This window comes from Pollicipes pollicipes, unplaced genomic scaffold (assembly GCF_011947565.3).
Source record: "Pollicipes pollicipes isolate AB1234 unplaced genomic scaffold, Ppol_2.1 Scaffold_5724;HRSCAF=6776_pilon_pilon_pilon, whole genome shotgun sequence".
In the NCBI taxonomy this organism is placed as follows: domain Eukaryota; kingdom Metazoa; phylum Arthropoda; class Thecostraca; order Pollicipedomorpha; family Pollicipedidae; genus Pollicipes; species Pollicipes pollicipes.
Window position 1 is genome coordinate 12,054,139 of NW_023596746.1, and position 19,369 is coordinate 12,073,507.

The following is a 19,369-nucleotide window of genomic DNA, read 5'->3' on the forward strand; positions in this document are numbered from 1 at the left end:
TCCCCAGCTGGGGACGCAGTCAGCGCGGCGTCCAGCGCCCGACCAGACAGACGTGGACCCGGACTGAATCGCCCGGGCGGTGCAGTACGCAGTCAGCGCGGCGTCCAGCGCCGGACCAGATAGACGCTGACTCGGACTGAATCGCCCGGGCGGTGCAGTACGCCGCGAGAGCAGCACAAAGTGGATTAGCACACACAAAAAGGACGCGCCTCAGTCAATACGTGCTCCGAATGGTACCCCGCCTGACGTCGAAATTCGTACCGGGGAAAACAAATTGTGCTGCGAGTTGCGAGGGCGGAGGAGTTCGACGGACGTGACCCGGCCGCACGCCAGTGCTTATTGGTATTCCTGCGATCCATTCAGCTGTAGGCTGTAGTTCCAGACTGGAATACGCTAGGATAAATATATAGCTATGGCCGCACCAAAATCTTAAGTATTCTGCATAGCATGCTGCAATAGATTCATCCTTGTGGAAGTCTGTCTTCGGTGTGTCAACTAACATGAGAAATATGCACTGCGAGTTGTTGCAAGATGAATAAATTTTCGGGACACACTTCTGATCTAAATTTTAAAAAAAATTATTGCGGCGAAGGCGGACGCATTGCTATCTCTGTATGTACTTTTGTAATGGCAAAAGAGATGTCAATTTTGTAAAACCTGGTGCTGACAACGTGCCGGCACCAGCCTGGATACAGCAGTGACCACATCCGAGCCTTACGCGCTCAGGCACCACCCCAGCACCAACATTACTAGTCTAGTACCGGCTGGCGCTGCTGAGCTGCTACCACTTATCTGTTTCTTCAGACGGCATCACGGCTGCTGTACTGCCTCCAATCTGCATCTCTAGACGGCATCACCGCTGCTGCACTGCCTCCAATCTACATCTCTAGACGGCATCACCGCTGCTGCACTACCTCCAATCTGCATCTCTAGACGGCATCTCGTCTGCCGCACTGCCTCCAATCTGCATCTCTAGACGGCATCACCGCTGCTACACTGCCTCCAATCTGCATCTCTAGACGGCATCACCCGCTGCTACTGCCTCCAATCTGCATCTCTAGACGGCATCACCGCTGCCGCACCGCCTCCAATCTGCATCTCTAGACGGCATCACCGTTGTCGCACTGCCTCTAATCTGCATCTCTAGACGGCATCACCGCTGCTGCACTGCCTCCAATCTGCATCTCTAGACGGCATCTCGTCTGCCGCACTGCCTCCAATCTGCATCTCTAGACGGCATCACCGTTGTCGCACTGCCTCTAATCTGCATCTCTAGACGGCATCACCGCTGCTGCACTGCCTCCAGTCTGCATCTCTAGACGGCATCACCGCTGCCGCACCGCCTCCAATCTCATCTCTAGACGGCAACCACCGCTGCTGCACTGCCTCCATCTGCATCTCTAGACGGCATCACCGCTGCTGCACTGCCTCCAGTCTGCATCTCTAGACGGCATCACCGTTGCCGCACTGCCTCTAATCTGCATCTCTAGACGGCATCACCGCTGCTGCACTGCCTCCAGTCTGCATCTCTAGACGGCACGCCCGCGTGTCGTCAGCCCGGCCGACCGTCGCCGGTCACGGTCGGCCGTGTTATCGTGTGCGCGGATCAGGCGCCGGTTATTGGCTGCCCGAGCCCGCGGGCGTGTTTGAACTGGGCACCGGTCAGTGGCCACGGCCTGTGCGCGCTCCGGGCTGTGTGGGTAAGTCCAGACACGACCGGCGCCGGCGGCCTACAGACTGCCAGAGCCAATTACTTCTGCCGGCGGCGGACGGACCAAGAGGAGGCGGAGGGGTGGGCCGTGCAAAATGGGACGGGCATCAACGACCAGCTGAGGAGGCCGGCAACGGTATTCTCGAAGCAGTAGGAGCGTGTCAGCGGCTTCCACTGCTTTACGACAGATGCTAAACTGTAATTATTTATTGAGTCGATTGCAATGTCACAGCAAAGGAAAACAACCGTCATCCTATGTCGTCCGGTATCTACGTGATCGCGTCTAACATCGTCAAGTCCGTTTCTAACACCGTCCGTTATAAATGTTCAGATGTCATCGAAATACATGCTCCGGCGCGAAAACACCGGCACCAAGCCACTTGCATTAAAAAGGTTGGTGGCTGGTGACCAGTAATTGGTGTCACGCATACATACCCCCATGTTGGTGACGTCCACCAGCTCAGAGCAACGTCGTCAGAGTCGAGAGGGGGTCAGGGGGTCACGGGTCAGAGAGTCAGGGGGTCAGAGACGGATGCGCACCAAACCGCTCCCGAGAACGGGCCGCAGGGAAGTGGTCGTGCAGAGCGTCAGCTCACCAACAAAACTATACTGGACTGTCATGCAAATAAGCCCTTTACTCGGTAAGGCCTTGTAGATGTGCTGTCAGATGACACATTTACGCTTGACGTGAGGACTCCGCTGCTTCATCGGCATCGATCCAGAACACAGGCGGCCCTAAGCCTCTCGCAGCACGACCGCCCATGTTTCAGGCCCGAGAGGTGGGTCACTGAACGTAATCGCCTGCCAATAATTCAGCGATAACATGATCTGGGGATTGTGGATGGGATGCGCCGGGCTAAGCGTCCGACACCACCGTGGGAGCGGGGCCAAGCCCTCCTGGCAGGTCACGAGACGGACGGTGAGAACGCAACACATGAGGGCTTGGCGACTGCTAGAGGGCTCGAGCACACGGAAAACTTTGACTGGATTTGACTGAAGGGAGAGGAAAATATGGGGTAGGATAGGGCTTGGGGTGCCATTGGTCAGTGAGAAATAAACGTTTAGCTAACTTCATGCTTTTTAAAGAAGTGAAAAATTAGCATACGCCGCGGGGAAATCAACATAAACATTAAAGGAAATGATTCACATTTACATGGAGCTTTGAACTGAAACAGCCATCTTGAAGAGCTTTCGGTGCTGTTCACAGCCCTGCCATTCTTGAGTCCTAAGCCCCTCTAGTTGCTGAGCTACAACCCCCCCCCCCTCCCCACCTCGAAAATTGGGAGAGTATTTCGGCGAAAGTATTTGAGCTCGCCTTGGTAACCATGACGTCATAATAACGTCATTCGAATTCTGCCATTCCATAAGCTAGGCAGCGATCACGGCCGATAAAAAATATAGTGATCGGACCGTTCATAGCTGGTGTTTGTGAGCACGATTTACAGATATAACGGCCGTCAGTTGGCTCCCAATCAATGCCGTGCAAGGTGCGGTGACGTAATCAAACAACGATGCAACGAGGAGTATATTTACTAAACGCAGGAACCGTGATGTCGAGAGCAGTTTTTTTTTGCTTAAAATTATGCCAGTAGTACCATAAGTACGCCGAAAGATCACTAAGATGGCTATTTCCGTTCAAAACCCCATACAAATGTGGAGCACTCCCTTTAACATCCGGGTTATTTCTGATTCTTTGATGCATCTTAAAGCATAGCTTGGCGTTGGTGCAATGCAACGACCTAATTGCTCCCTGCTACCCATATCTGCTATTGTTTCGATAAAAGCATGCTACCAAAAAATCAGCTCATCTATATGTTCATTTGCCTGGTTTTTCTCCGAGGAATAAGGCTATTACTACTGTCTTATCTATGCTGCCCATATCATTGCATCATTACAGCATTACATGATTGTATCGACATTTCTGGAGAAAATGACGCAAACGATGATCAGCATGTCAAACATAGTTCAGTGTTTCCACGTTTCGTGAAAAAGACCGTAAGCAAATAGTTTCACTTTCGCGACAAACCCGCTGTCCTAACAATCACTTCCGAACGTCACACAGCTCCTCGCAATGGCTCAACCCTTGCTCCTTTCCCGCTCGTAACACGAACTCTCCGTAATCCCGACCCAGCTAGAGCGGCGTCAGTCGAAACCGACCCCGCTCTAACCGCGCGGCGCCGATCGAATCCGACCCCGCTCGGGCCGCGGCACGGCGACCGCTCCAGAACGCGATCGCCGCCGGGGCGCGCGGTCGAGCCCGGCCGGACGGTGTGGCGTGTCGCCGCGTGTCAGGCGAGCGGACCACGAGCCCCGCCACGAGCCCCACGCACCCCACACGCAACGCGCCCCGCCGCGGCTCACCTGGGCCGACTCGAAGCCGCCGCTGGATCGATCGTTTCGCCGGTGCTGCTGTCCGGCCCGAGGTGGACTCCGCCCGAGGGGCAGAGTCCGCCTCGGGCAGAGTCCAGCTCGGGCTCACGGTGGCCAGCCGCCGTGTACCGGGCCGGTGTGGGCTATCACACCAGTGTTGTATCGTCTCCGACCGAAGGACAGAGCATGGGTAGGGTGTCACTTCCTAAAATTGGTTAAGGGGTGGGGACTAGCCAATAAAGCTGACCTAACCGTCCCCGAAGTCGTGATTCTCCTCCGATTTCGGCCGCATTTTAACGTCGCTAATGTTGAAAATAAAGACGGAGAACGTTTGATTGGTTCGAAAATTATTTTGATGTCGAGAAATTATGTCCATTTCAAGCAGATGTGACAATGATGATACATGCTGGGGATGATACTGATAATAATAAGTTTAGGTACCCAGTGTATGAGCAGCTATTTGCTGAATTTTATTAGCCCATTGTTCCCTTTTTCTCATCTGCATGAGGGGGAGGGGAGGGGGGGGGCAGACTCGGGAGAGGGGGCTCAAGCCAGCACTAGGAGCTTAGTCCTTCGCCCCAAAAAGTATACTACGTGACGCCTCGGAACATGCCTAAAGCAGGCGCTGCCTACATTCCAGGCGCAAACGTCGGAAATGGCAGCGCATAATTCGATTTGGTGTTGTGAGTTCGTAGCGGCACAGACTTGAGTGCTAAAGCCTGAAAGTCTCGTTTATTGTGGCGGATCTTTCCCAGACGCCGCTGTGGTCGGCCCGATCAGGCCACTGGCTTCGCTGATCGAGATTCGGACCAAGATCCAGATCCAGACGGGTGCTGCCCTGGAGACCCGTCGCGTCACAATGCAATGGCCAGCTTATGCTAATGTGCCGTCAGCGGTATGCAGACTCGCGTCTGGCGCCGCCGACAAAAACGGCGCGCTGTCGCCAAATCAGCCGCGCGAGCCGCACGATCAGGACAGATCGACGGACCGAGCGGCGCGAGACGGAGGGGGCACGCGTGAAGGTGACTGCCAATGATGGCGGCGGGGATAATGTCAGGCACAATCAAGCGGACGCGTCCCGCTCAAGTTCAACACCGAGCCCTGACGCCCGAGTCAGCGTCCTCGAGCGGCTGTGACTTCAGCCTGCACCTCGGGTCGGCTTATGTCGAGCCGTAGCATCCCGTTTGGCTGGGCTGCCCTCTGTGCTTCGCCCCTAGGGTCGGCCCACTGACGACACCCACGGCCGGCGTGCGCGGCCAGTATCGGTGACAGTGACGTCACGCGGGTGACCTAGGGTCGAGACGGGCGGGTGGTGACGGTGTGGACTGTGGGACTCCTGATGGGAGCCGTCATCAGCGCGGAGGCGTCGGGCCGTCCTCCGTCACTCTGGTGTCTGGCCTGGCGGCATTCATTTAAAACACTGCCGGCATTTTGTCAGTTTAAAATCAGGTACGACCATAGGCAACTATTTGGACATATTTGCAATAGGATGTAAAAGTTTGAAGTTAACAATGAGATTGTAAATAATGGAAACTGACGTAGCATTATGGACTGATGCCGCCGCCTGATATGCAGCCGGTGGCATACCCTTCTTGGCCTGTCTGCTTTACCCCCTTGACCCCGTCAAACCCGTTGACCACTTGGTTGGGCTTAAGCTCGCCCACTGCCGGGACCCGTGCGGCTTTGAGCGAGGCGGCCAGATCATGGGTCAGCAGAGCCTTTGTCAAGGTTATGTCGAATTACTTCATTACGGTCTGTGGAGAACATATGAAACATGCGCTCAGGTGGGGGTCAGTTTGTCCCCCCCCCCCCAAGGTTTTTCCGGAATGGTTCCGAACGGCGCGACGTAGTAATCGTTTAGTATCTAAAATTTAGCTGCATCTTGTAAGGTCGATGACCTACGACAGTTCAAATTCAACCCATGGATTCAGCGAAGAAAGTTTCTAGGGAATCATTCAAAATGGAGTGTTAAACAAAGCCTCTCTGAGCTAAGTTCTCAGGTAACACAACAGCTGAATGAACATATCTCATTGACCTTGAGTCAAGTCTGAAGTCAGACCAGGGCCAAAACCATTTTTTTATATCTCTCTAGAACCTGCTGTATGGGGTAGTTTCAGGTGCTCATTTCGAATTCGCTTACAAGAGGAACAGCATTTTAAGTCTTCCACGGCTTCGTAAAGGTCGGTATAAATGACCTAAAATGGGCCAGGTCAGCATTTTGTTTTAGGAACATACTGCCTAATGTAATCTTTGACGCTTATTAAAGCTGCCTTGCATGACTTTGGTCACCATGACCTATGAAGGGTCAAACCAGGTCACTGACCTTAAACAAGCACCAGTGGCATTTTACTTAGAACAGGAATTTAGGTTCGGGGGGCGGTTAAGTTATCAGTCTGGACTTTGACATTTTTTACCTTATTTGACCCAACGATCGGGATCTAGGAATCTCAAATTTTTGACACAAGTGGGCTCACGCACAGGCCAACACACCTGTTGAATTTAGTGTTTCTATCCCTCTTAGCTTCTGAACTCTCAGAAGGGGTTAAAGAAACCCCCATGCGAGCGAAGGGTATTCAACCGGCCACCCGTGCGCGTGCTAACTGCTGTCCAATTTTGATCGGACCGTTTTCAGAAATCGATGCTGGCTATGTTGTGACTATTTTTTTAACAGACCACGGACCACGAGTTAGACATCGACGGAGGCTGTTTTGGACAGGGATGCCCCGAGAGCGCTAGGCACAGAAACACGATCAAATGGGATCAAATGGCCCGGTGGCGCCGAGCAACACAACGTTCGCTGTATTCGCCAGGTTAAAGGCGTCGTAAATGTACAAAAACAAACAGTTAAAACACCGCAGCGCACTAAAAGACTGCAGTAACACGTGCGGACGCGGGCTTGGCTAATTGGCAGAATTTCTGCCAAGAAGTCGCCTGTACCAGCGTGTCTCAGCGGTATGGCTGCCCGTGCCAGCGTGCCTCAGCAGTATGACTGGCCGTGCCAACGTGCCTCAGCGGTATGACTGGCCGTGCCAACGTGCCTCAGTGGTATGACTGGCTGTGCCAGCGTGCCTCAGCGTTATGACTGCCCGTGCCAACGTGCCTCAGCGGTATGACTGCCCGTGCCAGTGTGCCTCAGCAGGATGACTGCCCGTGTCAGCGTGTCTCAGCGGCAAGACCGCCCGTGCCATCCCCGCCCGCCCTCTGACATGGAAGTGGCACCAACAGCACGCCACGGACATTACCGGCGACTCATTTCCGCGAGATAAACTGGGGAGGGGGAGGGTGGCGGGTCTGGCCGGTCACCGACCCGCGCTCCGATGAGCAGCCGCTGTGGACCGTCCGCTCGCCGCGACGTCTTATTGCCACTTGAGCTCGGAGGGAGCTGGGTGGGACGGTGACGCTGCTCGTGCCCTCACCGCCACTCCTCTCCGTATCGTCCCCGTTCTCCGTGCGCGCCGCCTCCGTGATGAGGAGTGTCACTACTCGTCACTCCACCGTGATGAGGATTGTGTCTCCTTATCAATCCAGCGTGGTGACGATTGTGAGTACCGGGAGATAGTGATGCCGCTAAGGTGATCGGGTGTTGTCGAGGTGCGCACCTCCTTGGTTATTTGCGCGTCAAGAGAGCCGCTGAGGTGCAGAACGTAATTACAGAGTTTTTTAAGCGCTCTTTCTGATTATTTTTTGCTTGTTTTGTAGAACTTCTTAAAAGGAGCATTTCACCTTTTTATGCTCTTCGCTTATGATTGTATCTGATGCGTACGATTTGATGAGCAATATCAGTTTTCTCGAAATCCTTCTGAATAGCTCAGAATTTTGATGGAAGCAGGCGTTCTTGCGTGCTGAAATGTCATTTGGCTCCCTACTATGAAAGCGATGCATATAATTTTCCTTGTTGTTTCCAACTTGTGTGCTTTTTTATCTTTGCAACACACTAGTATGTCAAAAAGTTTGCGTGATGAATGTTACGAAAGCTTGAAACATTGTTTGTACGCAAAGATATGCGAGCATGAAGCTATCATCCCGCGAGTTTACGGAACGTTGCATGATGGTTTCGATTTCTCTCATCGTGCGTTCGTCACAGCGGCTCTTTTCGAGGCACACTTTAGTTTTGGGAATGACAGTTTCATATGATCCATGTGACGCACTGGTTCAAACTTCAACCAGCCAACTTCTCGGTAACAGACCCTGCCTGCTGGGCCAATCACAAACGCTAAAAAAACGTTTTTGAGAGAAAACGCTCACACCAGTAGAGGTGCACACGATGGTCATGACGACGGCGGCTGTGACTGCATGGAGACAGCGTTGTGCTGTTACGAAGCGTTGGCAGCGTAATTCGGACTCCAAAATAAAACAAATTGATATCCTTACTACGTACTGACGATGCTTCAGTGGCACCACCCAGTGCTTTGATAAGATGGAACTAGTTCTGAGGTGTCGTCAGAGCATGTTTGTGAAAAATGGCTCTAAGCTGGGACAATCCCTTTAAGCGATTCGCTTTCTGCGTTGCAACAAGGAACGAAACTGAAGTTGCATACCGTGCACACATTCTACTTTTGAGTACGACATGCGCACAAGTACCAGATAGCCTCCACATCAGCGACAGAATGGATGGGGAGTGGCCCGACAAGCACGCCATAGCCGCCGCCCCCCCCCCCCCTCCGTGTGTTCCACACAGCACCACGCAGCGCCCCCTGCGTCGGGGACTGCAAGCGCCGTCTGCCACACCTGGTCCCGGGGGGGGGGGGGGGGGGATCGGCCGGCCCCGACGTCCGGCGCCGGCACCTGACGCGGACTACACCGGCCAACCCCAGAGCCGAGCGCGGGATTAATTTGTCTGATGGATGAGGCACTCATCGGGACGGGCAGAGAGCAACACGTGGAGGCCGACAATATTGAGGGGGTGTCATGGGAATGTGCTGCGTGCCCCACATGCTGTCAGAGCAATATCCCAGGTGGCGCTCATGATGACTTGACCGAGATCTGCTAAGCCACCTGCACTGTGCTTTTGCAATTTTTACCCCACAATCAGACGTTGCCAAGCAGGAAATGCGGTGCACGATTTGAAAATATGCCACGAGAAACCCACGACGCCTCAGCCCACTGCGTTCTTGGCGAGAAAGTTTGCGCCACCCAGCCTGCTGTGATTTAAGCCCCGCGGCGCGTTCATGTGGCCGCGGAACGGGCGCCATTTTTCGTGTCTTCCGTCGCGAGCGCGACAGGCGCCTGACAGCGCCTGAGTTCGGGCGTCACGGCTGCTGCAGAATGTGACGTCTGCGGCGCGCGGCGCCCCTCGAGTCGACACCCACGTCTGGGCTCGTTGTCTGCGACGGACTCATGCATCGGCCGAGCGGCGTGCGGCCCCGCTCCGGAAATTCGATCGGACCCCCGGTGCCAAAAGTGGCGAGTTTTTCGTGTCGCGCCGCCGGCGTCCCGGCCCCGGCTTCGGTCGCCATTCATTCCCGACGGAAGAGACCCGGAAAAAGTGTTCATTACTTTTCGTTTTAATTGCAGTCGGCTTTTTGCGCGGCTGGGAGGGTGGCTCACGGCTCGCCGCCCACTCTAATTGGTGCCGCATCGCCTGTGAAGAGAGAGAGAGAGGGAGAGAGGGGGGGGGGGGGGCGGCCGGCCGCCCGGGACTTGGCCTGCCCGCGGAGCCTTCCAGAGGGACCGCCGCAGCAGGTTGCCTGGTCAGTCGTTCGTGCTGCGCACGCATGCACGCGTGACACGTATGGTACGGCTGTGGGATTATACGCTATCGGCGGCCTGCCTTGCCGTGCTTACTAACGGGGTCGTCGTTGCACGTGTGGCGAGACGTCGGAAGGTCAGCGAAGCGATTCTTGAGCGTAACAAATCCCGTGACAGAACTTGAATCCCGTGAAAGAAAAGAAAGAAATATTTCGATTCAAATCGGTATTAATCATATAAGAAATCCTCCCGGAATAGCTCCCAGAGCCAAGAACGTCAGTGAGGTAATGACATTATATCTAACTTAAAGGGAATGTTTCACATTTGAAGATATTGACACAAGCATCAGATGTGAGTAAATAAGCTCGCTTGTAACTATTTGTATACTTTTAAGCAGAAAAGACTGCTGTTGACACCATAGTTTCTCGGTTTAGTAAATATGCTCCTCGATTCATCCACTGTTTGAATACATCCTCGTACCGTGCACAACATTGAGTGAGAGCCAATTGACGGCCATCATATTTGTAAATCGTGCTAACGAACGCCACATATGAACGGCTCGACCATTATATATTTTCTCGGCCTCGATCGCCACCTAGGTTATGAAATGGCAGAGTTTGAAGAACGTTGTTATGACGTCATGAATGCCAAGGTGACCTTAAAATACTCTCGCCGAATTACTCTCCCATTTTCTCGGCTCCGTAGCTCAGAAACTAGAGGGATTTAGGTCTCAAGAAGGGCAGGCTGTGAACTGTACCTAAAAGTCTTTCAGGGGGCCATTTTTGTTCAAAATTCCACTTAAGTATTTGGGGTTTCTGCAGCGCTGAATTTTCAAGAACAAGGTTTTGTCGTCCAAATTTCCGTATATTCTGTCGTTTAATAAACAAAACGACACCTCCCATAAGGATGCTCGCAGGTCGTTTAACAGCAGACATTTAGTGATCCACCGCACACTAAGGTGACCGTGGTCTTAAAAGACAGATTAAAAGCTTGGCCAACGTTTCCTATAACAATCCCTGATATCAAATCTATATGTTTAACGACATGCTTTAAACAGCCTGCGGACATTACAGGCGACCTGCGGTCTATGTCGCCATAAGCGCACAAAAGCCAAGTCTAACTGCCCATGCAGTATCCAACTGCCATTCATTCCATCAACCGACGCTCAGTTGATCGTCGTATCAGCAGTGAAGCTCACAGCCCATAATTACTGTATCATGTCATTGGACGGAGGATCTAGACTAGGTCTGCGGTTGACTGCAAATCACCCTTCGTCAAGTGCTTGGGACATGAATATCAATATGACTCAGTAATAGCATGCCAAAAAATCCCATTTTCGGGACTAGAGCTGGGTGCCATGTCCCGGGTCAAGATGGTAGTGAGGTGATCGGTAACCTGGAGCAACGACCCCTATAAGCCTGCCCTCCCTTTGGCAGCATCGCCAATGCCATAATGATGTGGTCTGAAGGTCGAATTTTTGGGGACGAGGATTCTCAACTCAGCACCTTACGCCCCAGGCCGTGGTAACCCCAATTCCCAGCTAGCTGCGCCTTGAGCCACTATTTTCGCTGCTCGTCAATAGCACTGAGGCCACTGCGTATGAGACTCACCAGCGATGGATTCAAAGGCGGCCAGAAAATGCCACCCATCTGGGCTTTCAGAAAAATCTCAACAGCCTTTTCCACTGGGAAAGGCTAAAGTGCACTCTTTGTGTAAAAAATAAGAAGTCCGATGACTTTTTATGATATTCAGGACACCTCCTTTGCACTTTGACACCCATGCCGGCGTTTCCCTCCCCGGGGGCGTGCCAGATACGCCCTCGGGACCTGTCCCGCGATCCATGCGGTGGCTACACACTTCGTCAGGGTAAGCGGCTCCGGAGCCGGCCTCCTAAACCACGTGCTTCTCGCTGAGCCGCCCCCCTGTGATCCCTCACGCGTTCCCTAACGGATAACCACCGTCGCGGAGAAGCTCTATGGCGGCGGACGGTAATGGGCGAGGTGGCTGATTTCCCCGGGGGTGCTCTCAAGGTGTGCTCGTCCCAAACCACCGCAATTCATCACAGCGCGCCCGGCCCGAGCCGGAGGGCTGGCTGTGGGGGCGTCACTCCTCACTCCTTGCCGTCTTCCTCCCCTGAGATACAATATCTGTGTTCCAGACAGCAACCAGAAAAGTTGCAAGATGAAGTGGTTAATCAATATGTTTGCCTGAATATAGAAATAGTAACTACCATCACATGATGAGCTTTTCAATGGAAGATCACATGGCGTAGCGGGCGTGGCCGTGGTTGACTCGCTTGTAACTTAGAAAGCCGCCTTGATTGAAACAGTAATCTCATCATTTTCCCATCAAATTTTCCCACGGCCGTCCTGGCAGTTTTGCAACACCCAGTGTCGTCAGCATTGTCTATCGATAAAATGGTCGGCTCAAACAGGCGTTGTCTTTTACTCGCGCCGAGCGTGCGCCCATAGCCTAGGGCTATGAACCGAATCCGCACATCGCGGACAACTGCCTGCATCATACTTTTGCTGGAGGCGAGATGCTTTATCGACAGCCACTGCACACAGGACCTGTAACCTTTTCCTCTCATGTCATGTCCGGTCACACTGGACGTTATTTTGGAGAAGAAAGGCCTAAACGGGTTTGGTTTGCACGAGGTTTTAACTGGGGCAGTTACCTTCATTGAAAAAGTCATCTTGTTCCCCGTTAAATTATGCCATTTAATGAGAGCCTTTTGCCTAAACGTAGAAATAGTAACTCCCAGAAAACAATCATCCACTCATGAGTGGATAGCACAGCTTTCCCTGCAGATGATTAGCGGGGTTTATCTATTGCATCGGGGATGTTTTACACGTTGCATCTTTATTCCTTACGAGCACATCACAACTTTTTGACGTCGTAATATCGTCCTGAAATGTCGCATCGTTGGAGGCCCGCCTCAAAGTCAGGCGACCACAGCCTTTTGAGCGTGGAGAATGCGTGGTGGTGTCTGTGCGATATCGCCTATCTCAGACCGTAGCGCAGGTGGCTGGGGTAATCTGACGCCGGGCCAACATGAAGCCGGCCCAGAGTAAGCCACTGTGCGACCCGAGACGCTGAGACGCTTCCCACACGGCTGGGCGTCAGTCGCGGCTTGGCCGTCGCTGGGAGAGTCCGCTCCGGATATCCAGAGCCGCTGCTTCCGCGGTGAGGTGTGGAGGACCGTCTACGGTTACTGCAGCGTGGTGCAGTATGCCGCGCGGCATGCAGTCTGCGGCATACTGCAGCGTGGCGCAGTATGCCGCGAGGTATGCGGTCTGCAGTATGCCGCGCGGTTTGCGGTCTGCGGCATACTACAGCGTGGTGCAGACGACAGGATTATCCGCCATCATGGATTCGGACGCGTCCGGCGAGGTTTTCTCCCGGCTGACGCACCTGCCGCGTGACCACGCCAGGGCCGCAGCTCAGCAGGGGTGGCGCTGGCGCTGCTCGGAGCGGCTTCCTGGCCGGACATCACGGTATGGTGGCCGACTCCCGGACTGGGCATCCGGACGGCCGGCCGCGGGACCTTACAGAGTGCCTCCAGAGGGCGCGCGTTACCTGACAGAGCACAGCCGGAGGTTGTGTCGCCTCACTATGTCGGAGGCCGCATGACTTAGCAGAGTACCACCAGGGGCTGCATGACCTGACAGAGCACCGCCAGAGACTGCATGACGTGTCAGGGCAACACAAGAGGCCGCATGACCCGACAGAGTACCGCCAGATACCGCATGACTTGAGAGAGCAATGCCAGAGGCCGCATGACCTGACAGAGCAACGCCAGATACCGCATGACGTAAGAGAGCAACACCAGAGGCCGCATGACTTGACAGAGCACCACCAGATACCGCATGACTTGAGAGAGCAACACCAGGGGCCGCAAGACCGGACAGAGTATCGCCAGACGCCGCACGACCTGTCAGGATTAACGCCAGAGGCCGCATGACCTGATGGAGCACCGCCAGAAACTGCATGACCTGACAGAGCACCACCAGAGGCCGCATGACGTATCAGGGCAACCCATGAGGCCGCATGACCTGACAGAGCACCGCCAGATACCGCAAGACTTGAGATAGCAATGCCAGAGGCCGCATGATCTGGCAGAGCACCACCAGAGGCCGCATGACCGGACAGAGCACCGCCAGAAACTGCATGACCAGTCAGAGCACCAACAGAGGCCGCATGACCGGACGGAGTATCGCCAAACGCCGCACGACCTGTTAGGAATAACGCCAGAGGCCGCATGACCTGACGGAGCAACGCCAGACGCCGCACGGTCTGACAGAGTAACGCCAGAGGCCGCGCCACCAGCGGAGGCTGAGTCACTGGGGAGTTCGGGCAGCCCGCTCCAACCCCCCCCCCCCCCTCTCCCCTCTCGGCGCACGCCGTCACGTGATGCTCGCACCGGCAGACGAGACGTGCCATCACTGCTGCCAGAGGGCAGCAGTCTCTCCTGTTGCCCGAGGGCAGGAGGCCATGCGTCTTCCGCGCTGAAGTGCAAGCCGTACAAGCAGGAACCGATCACAGCAGGAGACCAGGTGGCCCAGTTGGTGACCTTCGCTGTTTGTGGCCTGCTTCAACATGGGGCCCAGCTCTCGGAGACGCTTCGCAGCCCGCAGCCAGATGCTCTCCTTGCGGCCTTCCCCAAGAGGCACGTCTGCGCGTGTCCAGCACGGTCCCGCTACTGCGTAACACGGCTGAAGACACGGCATGCAGAGAGCTCGCTGACCCACCCGTCGTGCACTCTGTGACCCAGCTGAATTCAGACGGAGCCCGTGTGACGTCGTCGAGAGCGCCACACAGACTCGGCGCGCCACGCCGCCCGCCGCCGTCGCCGACCGCGTCCGAGCAGCGACAGAGCAGCAGCTGCCGTGTCTGTCCGCACCGTTCAGTGCGGTCGCGTCCACCGGTCCTCCACGCTCGGGTCACCTTATTAACCGACCCGACCCCCCGTCGATCGCCATCCCCATCGACGCCGCAAGCGCTGGCATCGCCCCACTGCCCTGTCCCGCGCCGGCCCTGGTCTTGTTGCCTCACGGGAAGCTGAGAGCTGCACCCCGAGAAGTGGCCTCAATTTGTGAAGAGCCGATCCTACAATTGGAGACCGCGTGTCGTCGGTGCGAAGAGGGGGCGTGCGATGTGGTCTATCTCAGGTCGTGGCGCCGGGAGCTGGGGTAATCTGACGCCGGGCCAACATGAGGCCGGCGAGGGATGAGACTGTGCGATCCGACGCGCTGAGGCGAGCAACGACGCCTCTTCACTCCTGGTAGTCAGTCGCGTCTGGGCGCGAACCTGATCAGCCTGCGTTATTCAAAGAGAGGCACCGTTGTGGTGTCGGGGTGTAGAGAACCGTTCATGGGTGACATGCTGCAACAGTGTACGTATGCAGGCCTAGCGCTGGTTTGATTTTGTTTGCATTTGGACGTCCTTTTCGGGAAACCTTGGTGCAGAGGTGAATACATTCCATCATGTCTGGTATTCCAGGTGCATTCGACTCAGCGCATCCGTTACAATAACTGCGTAATGGGGCATTGCAGAGAATTTCAGGTGTAGCTAAACTTGACATGTTTCAGATATCGGAACTTGTTAAGTGCACTTGCGAAGAACATAATGCATGTACATGACAAGACAGTACAATAGCATTATTCCTTCAAGAATAGCCGGAAGAATGGAGAGGTTGATGAACTGGTGTTTCAACAACGTGCCTCTAACAAGAAACGCGGGCGTTTATACGCCCATGTTCTTAACAAGGGAAAGGGATACAAGTACTGGTTTTTCTATGCTTCAGATCATAAGCTACTCTCTTCCGACGAAAAGTGTCGCCCGAACAGGGACTCGAACCCTGGACCGTTAGGTTAAAAGCCTAACGCTCTACCAACTGAGCTATCCGGGCTTCTGCCGTACCCTGTGATTATTTCATATGAGCCAAAGTAAACAAAATGGTTTGCTTATTGCTCTTTGGTGAGTGATCATAATTGATAAAAGGTGTTTTAACCTAAGGTCTTCTTTATTATACTGAACAGCAAAAATATAACACGGGTTTTAAACCACGGTATTGGTATAGATATAAAATTACGCCTCACCCACTAACGCGATGATGTTCTTTTGAAATCGCCAGCACAAATGTGTAAGAGAAGAGGACCATCGTAGATCTTTCATTGTCACGTGGCATACCAGGGAATGATAAAGGGCGTGACAGCTCCTCAGTTATCACACGTACCCGTTCAGAGACAAATAGCAATTATCGCTGCGAGAACCTACAGCTTTCGCGTCAGAGAAGTAGGCTGGATTGGATAGTTTTTACTCGATAATAACGGGTTGGAATGACAAGAATTTGCCATTCCAATATTCGCAATCACATGTCAGCCTGCCGTCGCCGGAAGTTTGCTCCACTCACGAGCGACATCTATTGAGAAGATGGTGGCGTCACCAAGCGGTGGGGGCAGAACACTACATGACAGGTAGTACACTCAACTCATCTGAACTTTTTCCCACGGTTCGATAGCAAATTCTTTCATGCTCCAAATTGATACAATTGTTACGGTGTTTGACCCCTCGTTCAAGTTACACCCGTCTGCTTTATGGAGCAACATTATTTAAAATACGACTGAAAACGCACAGGCCACCGACCACTGTTGACACCGCGGAGACCCAAAGCGCCGAGATTGAGTGAAATGAGGCGACGACGCAAAACAAACGTATTGTAATTTATTGGTAGGTCCAACGACTCCTAATTTATACAGTAAACCGATGAAATTTGAAGTGAAGAGATCGTTCCATCAATTTCAATGCAACAGCATGAGGCTTGTATGAAATCGGTGCCAATTCAACGTTCGAACACATTCTCAGGTCACTGGCCACATTTTTATAAGGCGAGGAGCTATTGGATCATACGCGTATTAATTTTCCCCGTGCAATAATGACTGTTAATTATCCACTCCATGGCATGCTGTGATGCAGTTAGGAGGCAATCGCTTGGGGCAATATCATTTTCTGAGAGCGCCAAATGGGCCAAATAGGCGACGTGCTCTGTAATACTTGTCATTATTATCAACATTAATGTTATATGCAAAGCCCCAACCACGCAACCTGACCAGATTATTTAGATCTAATCTTATCGCTTGGAAATGCCATGCATTTCGAAACTAAAGTTCATCCAGTTTGCAATTTGATTGCTCGTCTGCCCGGGGAAAGACACGAATATATATATATATATATATATATATATATATATATATATATATATATATATATACATGATACGATATCCACATCGCGCATGGTCCGTCGATAATAAAGCTATGTCAGCATTTGCCGTGCTGCTCTTCTTCACCACGATAACTGAGAGGCCATATGGATCTTCGGATCATTGGAGATCCCTCAACAAATCCGAATCAAGCACAACCTGCGTCCGCTTCCGAAACGAATATCTGCCTTGAATCTGAATCATGCACAACATGTGTTCGATTTTGAAATGAATACCAACCTCGAATCCAAATCGAGCACAACATATGTTCGCTTCTCAATCAAATATATACCTCGAATCCGAATCGCACACAGAATGCGTCCGCTCCTAAAACGAATGTCTACCCCGAATCCGAATCGAGCTCAGCATGAGTCCGCTTCTGAAGCGAATATCTATATCGCCCTTACCCTGAGATCTCATTCGGTCCCCAAAGTTAACAAAGTATCTTGGCGGTTCCGTCCAGCGCTGGCGGAGAGCCACCGGCCACCTGCGGGCCCGGCTCTGACGTCACCGAGTCAGGGCTTTCGTCCGCGCGGCCGCCATAACGCCACTCTTCGGCCTCGGCCACCTGAGCCCGAGCCCAGACCAATGTGGGCGGGGGGGGGGGGGGGGAGGGGGGGAGGGAGGGGCTCAGGAGACTGGCCGCCTGGACCGTTGCCGAACGGGAATAGAAAGGGCACATCAGGCTCGGGCACATCGGGCACGCCGATGTGCCCGAGCGTGGAAACGACCTGTCGCAAGATCGTCATGAGCGACCGGTGTCCGATCCGTATCCATATGCATCAGTATGTACGATCAATGTCTCGCAGGCGGATATTTCAGTTCTCGGTCAGATAGAGCCCTTCGAAGATCTACGGTCTGTGTTGAAAACGGTCAAAATGCACGCAAAAAGTTCTGAGGTACCAGCGGGCCGGCGTCGACCAAAAGACTCAATTCGGTGGCTGTGTAGCCATGTGAGACGCTACTGTGTCCTTGCTGTTTGCAAAAGCAAGCAGAATCACCACCTCGCTATTAACTCGCACGATTGAAGCCAAGAGTGAATGTCTTTTTACCAAGTCTTTTTGGAATAATCCCATGCATTTTCACGGACATTGTGATAGATATCTAGACATGGTGATCTTAGACATCTATTGACAAAGGAACAAGATCATCAGTGGTAGAGGATTTCAAGCATGTTTCGAAATAGCCGTTCCCTTGCGCCACGACAGATGTAACGCTGGGCGGTTACCCGGACGTTTCGGACCTCTTGCCGGCGCTCACCTCCTGCGACCACACCGCTGTGTACTGTGCATCATGCATGTGCTGGACGGCAGGGACTCCATCGGGAGTTGATGCTGCGGTCCCGGCCTATGATCTAGGCACCCAAAACGGGGCTGGAAGGGAGAGAGGAAAAGCGAGGATTTTACGGTACAAATTGTTGAAACACTAGGACTAGCGTTTCCGCCAGGGAACCACACGAGGCGCCCATGGCACGGCCTCCTGCCCCGTCCTCCCCATTCCCTCACTCAAAAGTAACTCCTCTGTCGGGGGCAGCGTTACCCTGATCGCTGTTGTTTTCAGTGGGTGGGTCCAGTGTGGCTGCGTCTCATGGGACCTTGCAACCGAACATGCCCAATCATGATCAATAGCTTTAACTCTCCGCAGCATGGGTTGTCACCCGTGACTGTACCAAAGGCTGCAGGAGCCGCGCCATGCCGCTATGTGACATGACACGCTGCGAACGCATGTTCTATGACCCGAGCTGATCTCTACCACCTGTCATGCAATAGTGTTTCTCTTTTACTGCCGTGAACGTCACCGAAAATCCAAACGATCGGGGTGACTCACGCGAAATTACAGCCTGTTGGACCAGTGCTGTCCAGAAAGGTTTAAACTAATGGGAGATTTCCTTACTCAACGTTTTAACATTTTCATACATTTGTCCATGTCAGAGACGTTATCAGGATGGTAAACCATGAAGTAAACTTCCGAACACGGAATTCATACGCCCTGAGGGAAATCAAAGGCTAATATGTAAGCAATTTGAATCTAGAGCGGTGTCGAACTCCGAAAATGGAAGACAAACAACTGTAGAATGTTGAGCAGTGTACCAGCACAGATCCCTTTAGTTGCCATCTGATGATGTGCTCGCCCCACGTGAGAGGCCAGGCTGTCGATATAAGAAGACTGCGAGGGAGCGCGTGCTTGACAAAGTGTTGAAAAACGTACAAAGCACCAGAACTCCGTCTTTCCCCCATATTTCCACACCTTGGCTCTTCCGCACCTTTGTAATTTGATAAATCCACTTCGTCAGCATTTTTGCCTCTCGATAACGACTTTGTCATACACACTGTGTT

The 19,369-nt window shown here is 53.2% G+C and overlaps 1 non-coding gene across 1 annotated transcript; it reads right to left on the reverse strand.

Annotated features, from left to right (window-relative positions):
- Window positions 1–15,607: 15,607 nt before the first annotated feature.
- Window positions 15,608–15,680, reverse strand: TRNAK-UUU (transfer RNA lysine (anticodon UUU)). Its single transcript has one exon. It is a non-coding gene; the product is annotated as a tRNA-Lys (tRNA).
- Window positions 15,681–19,369: the final 3,689 nt, after the last annotated feature.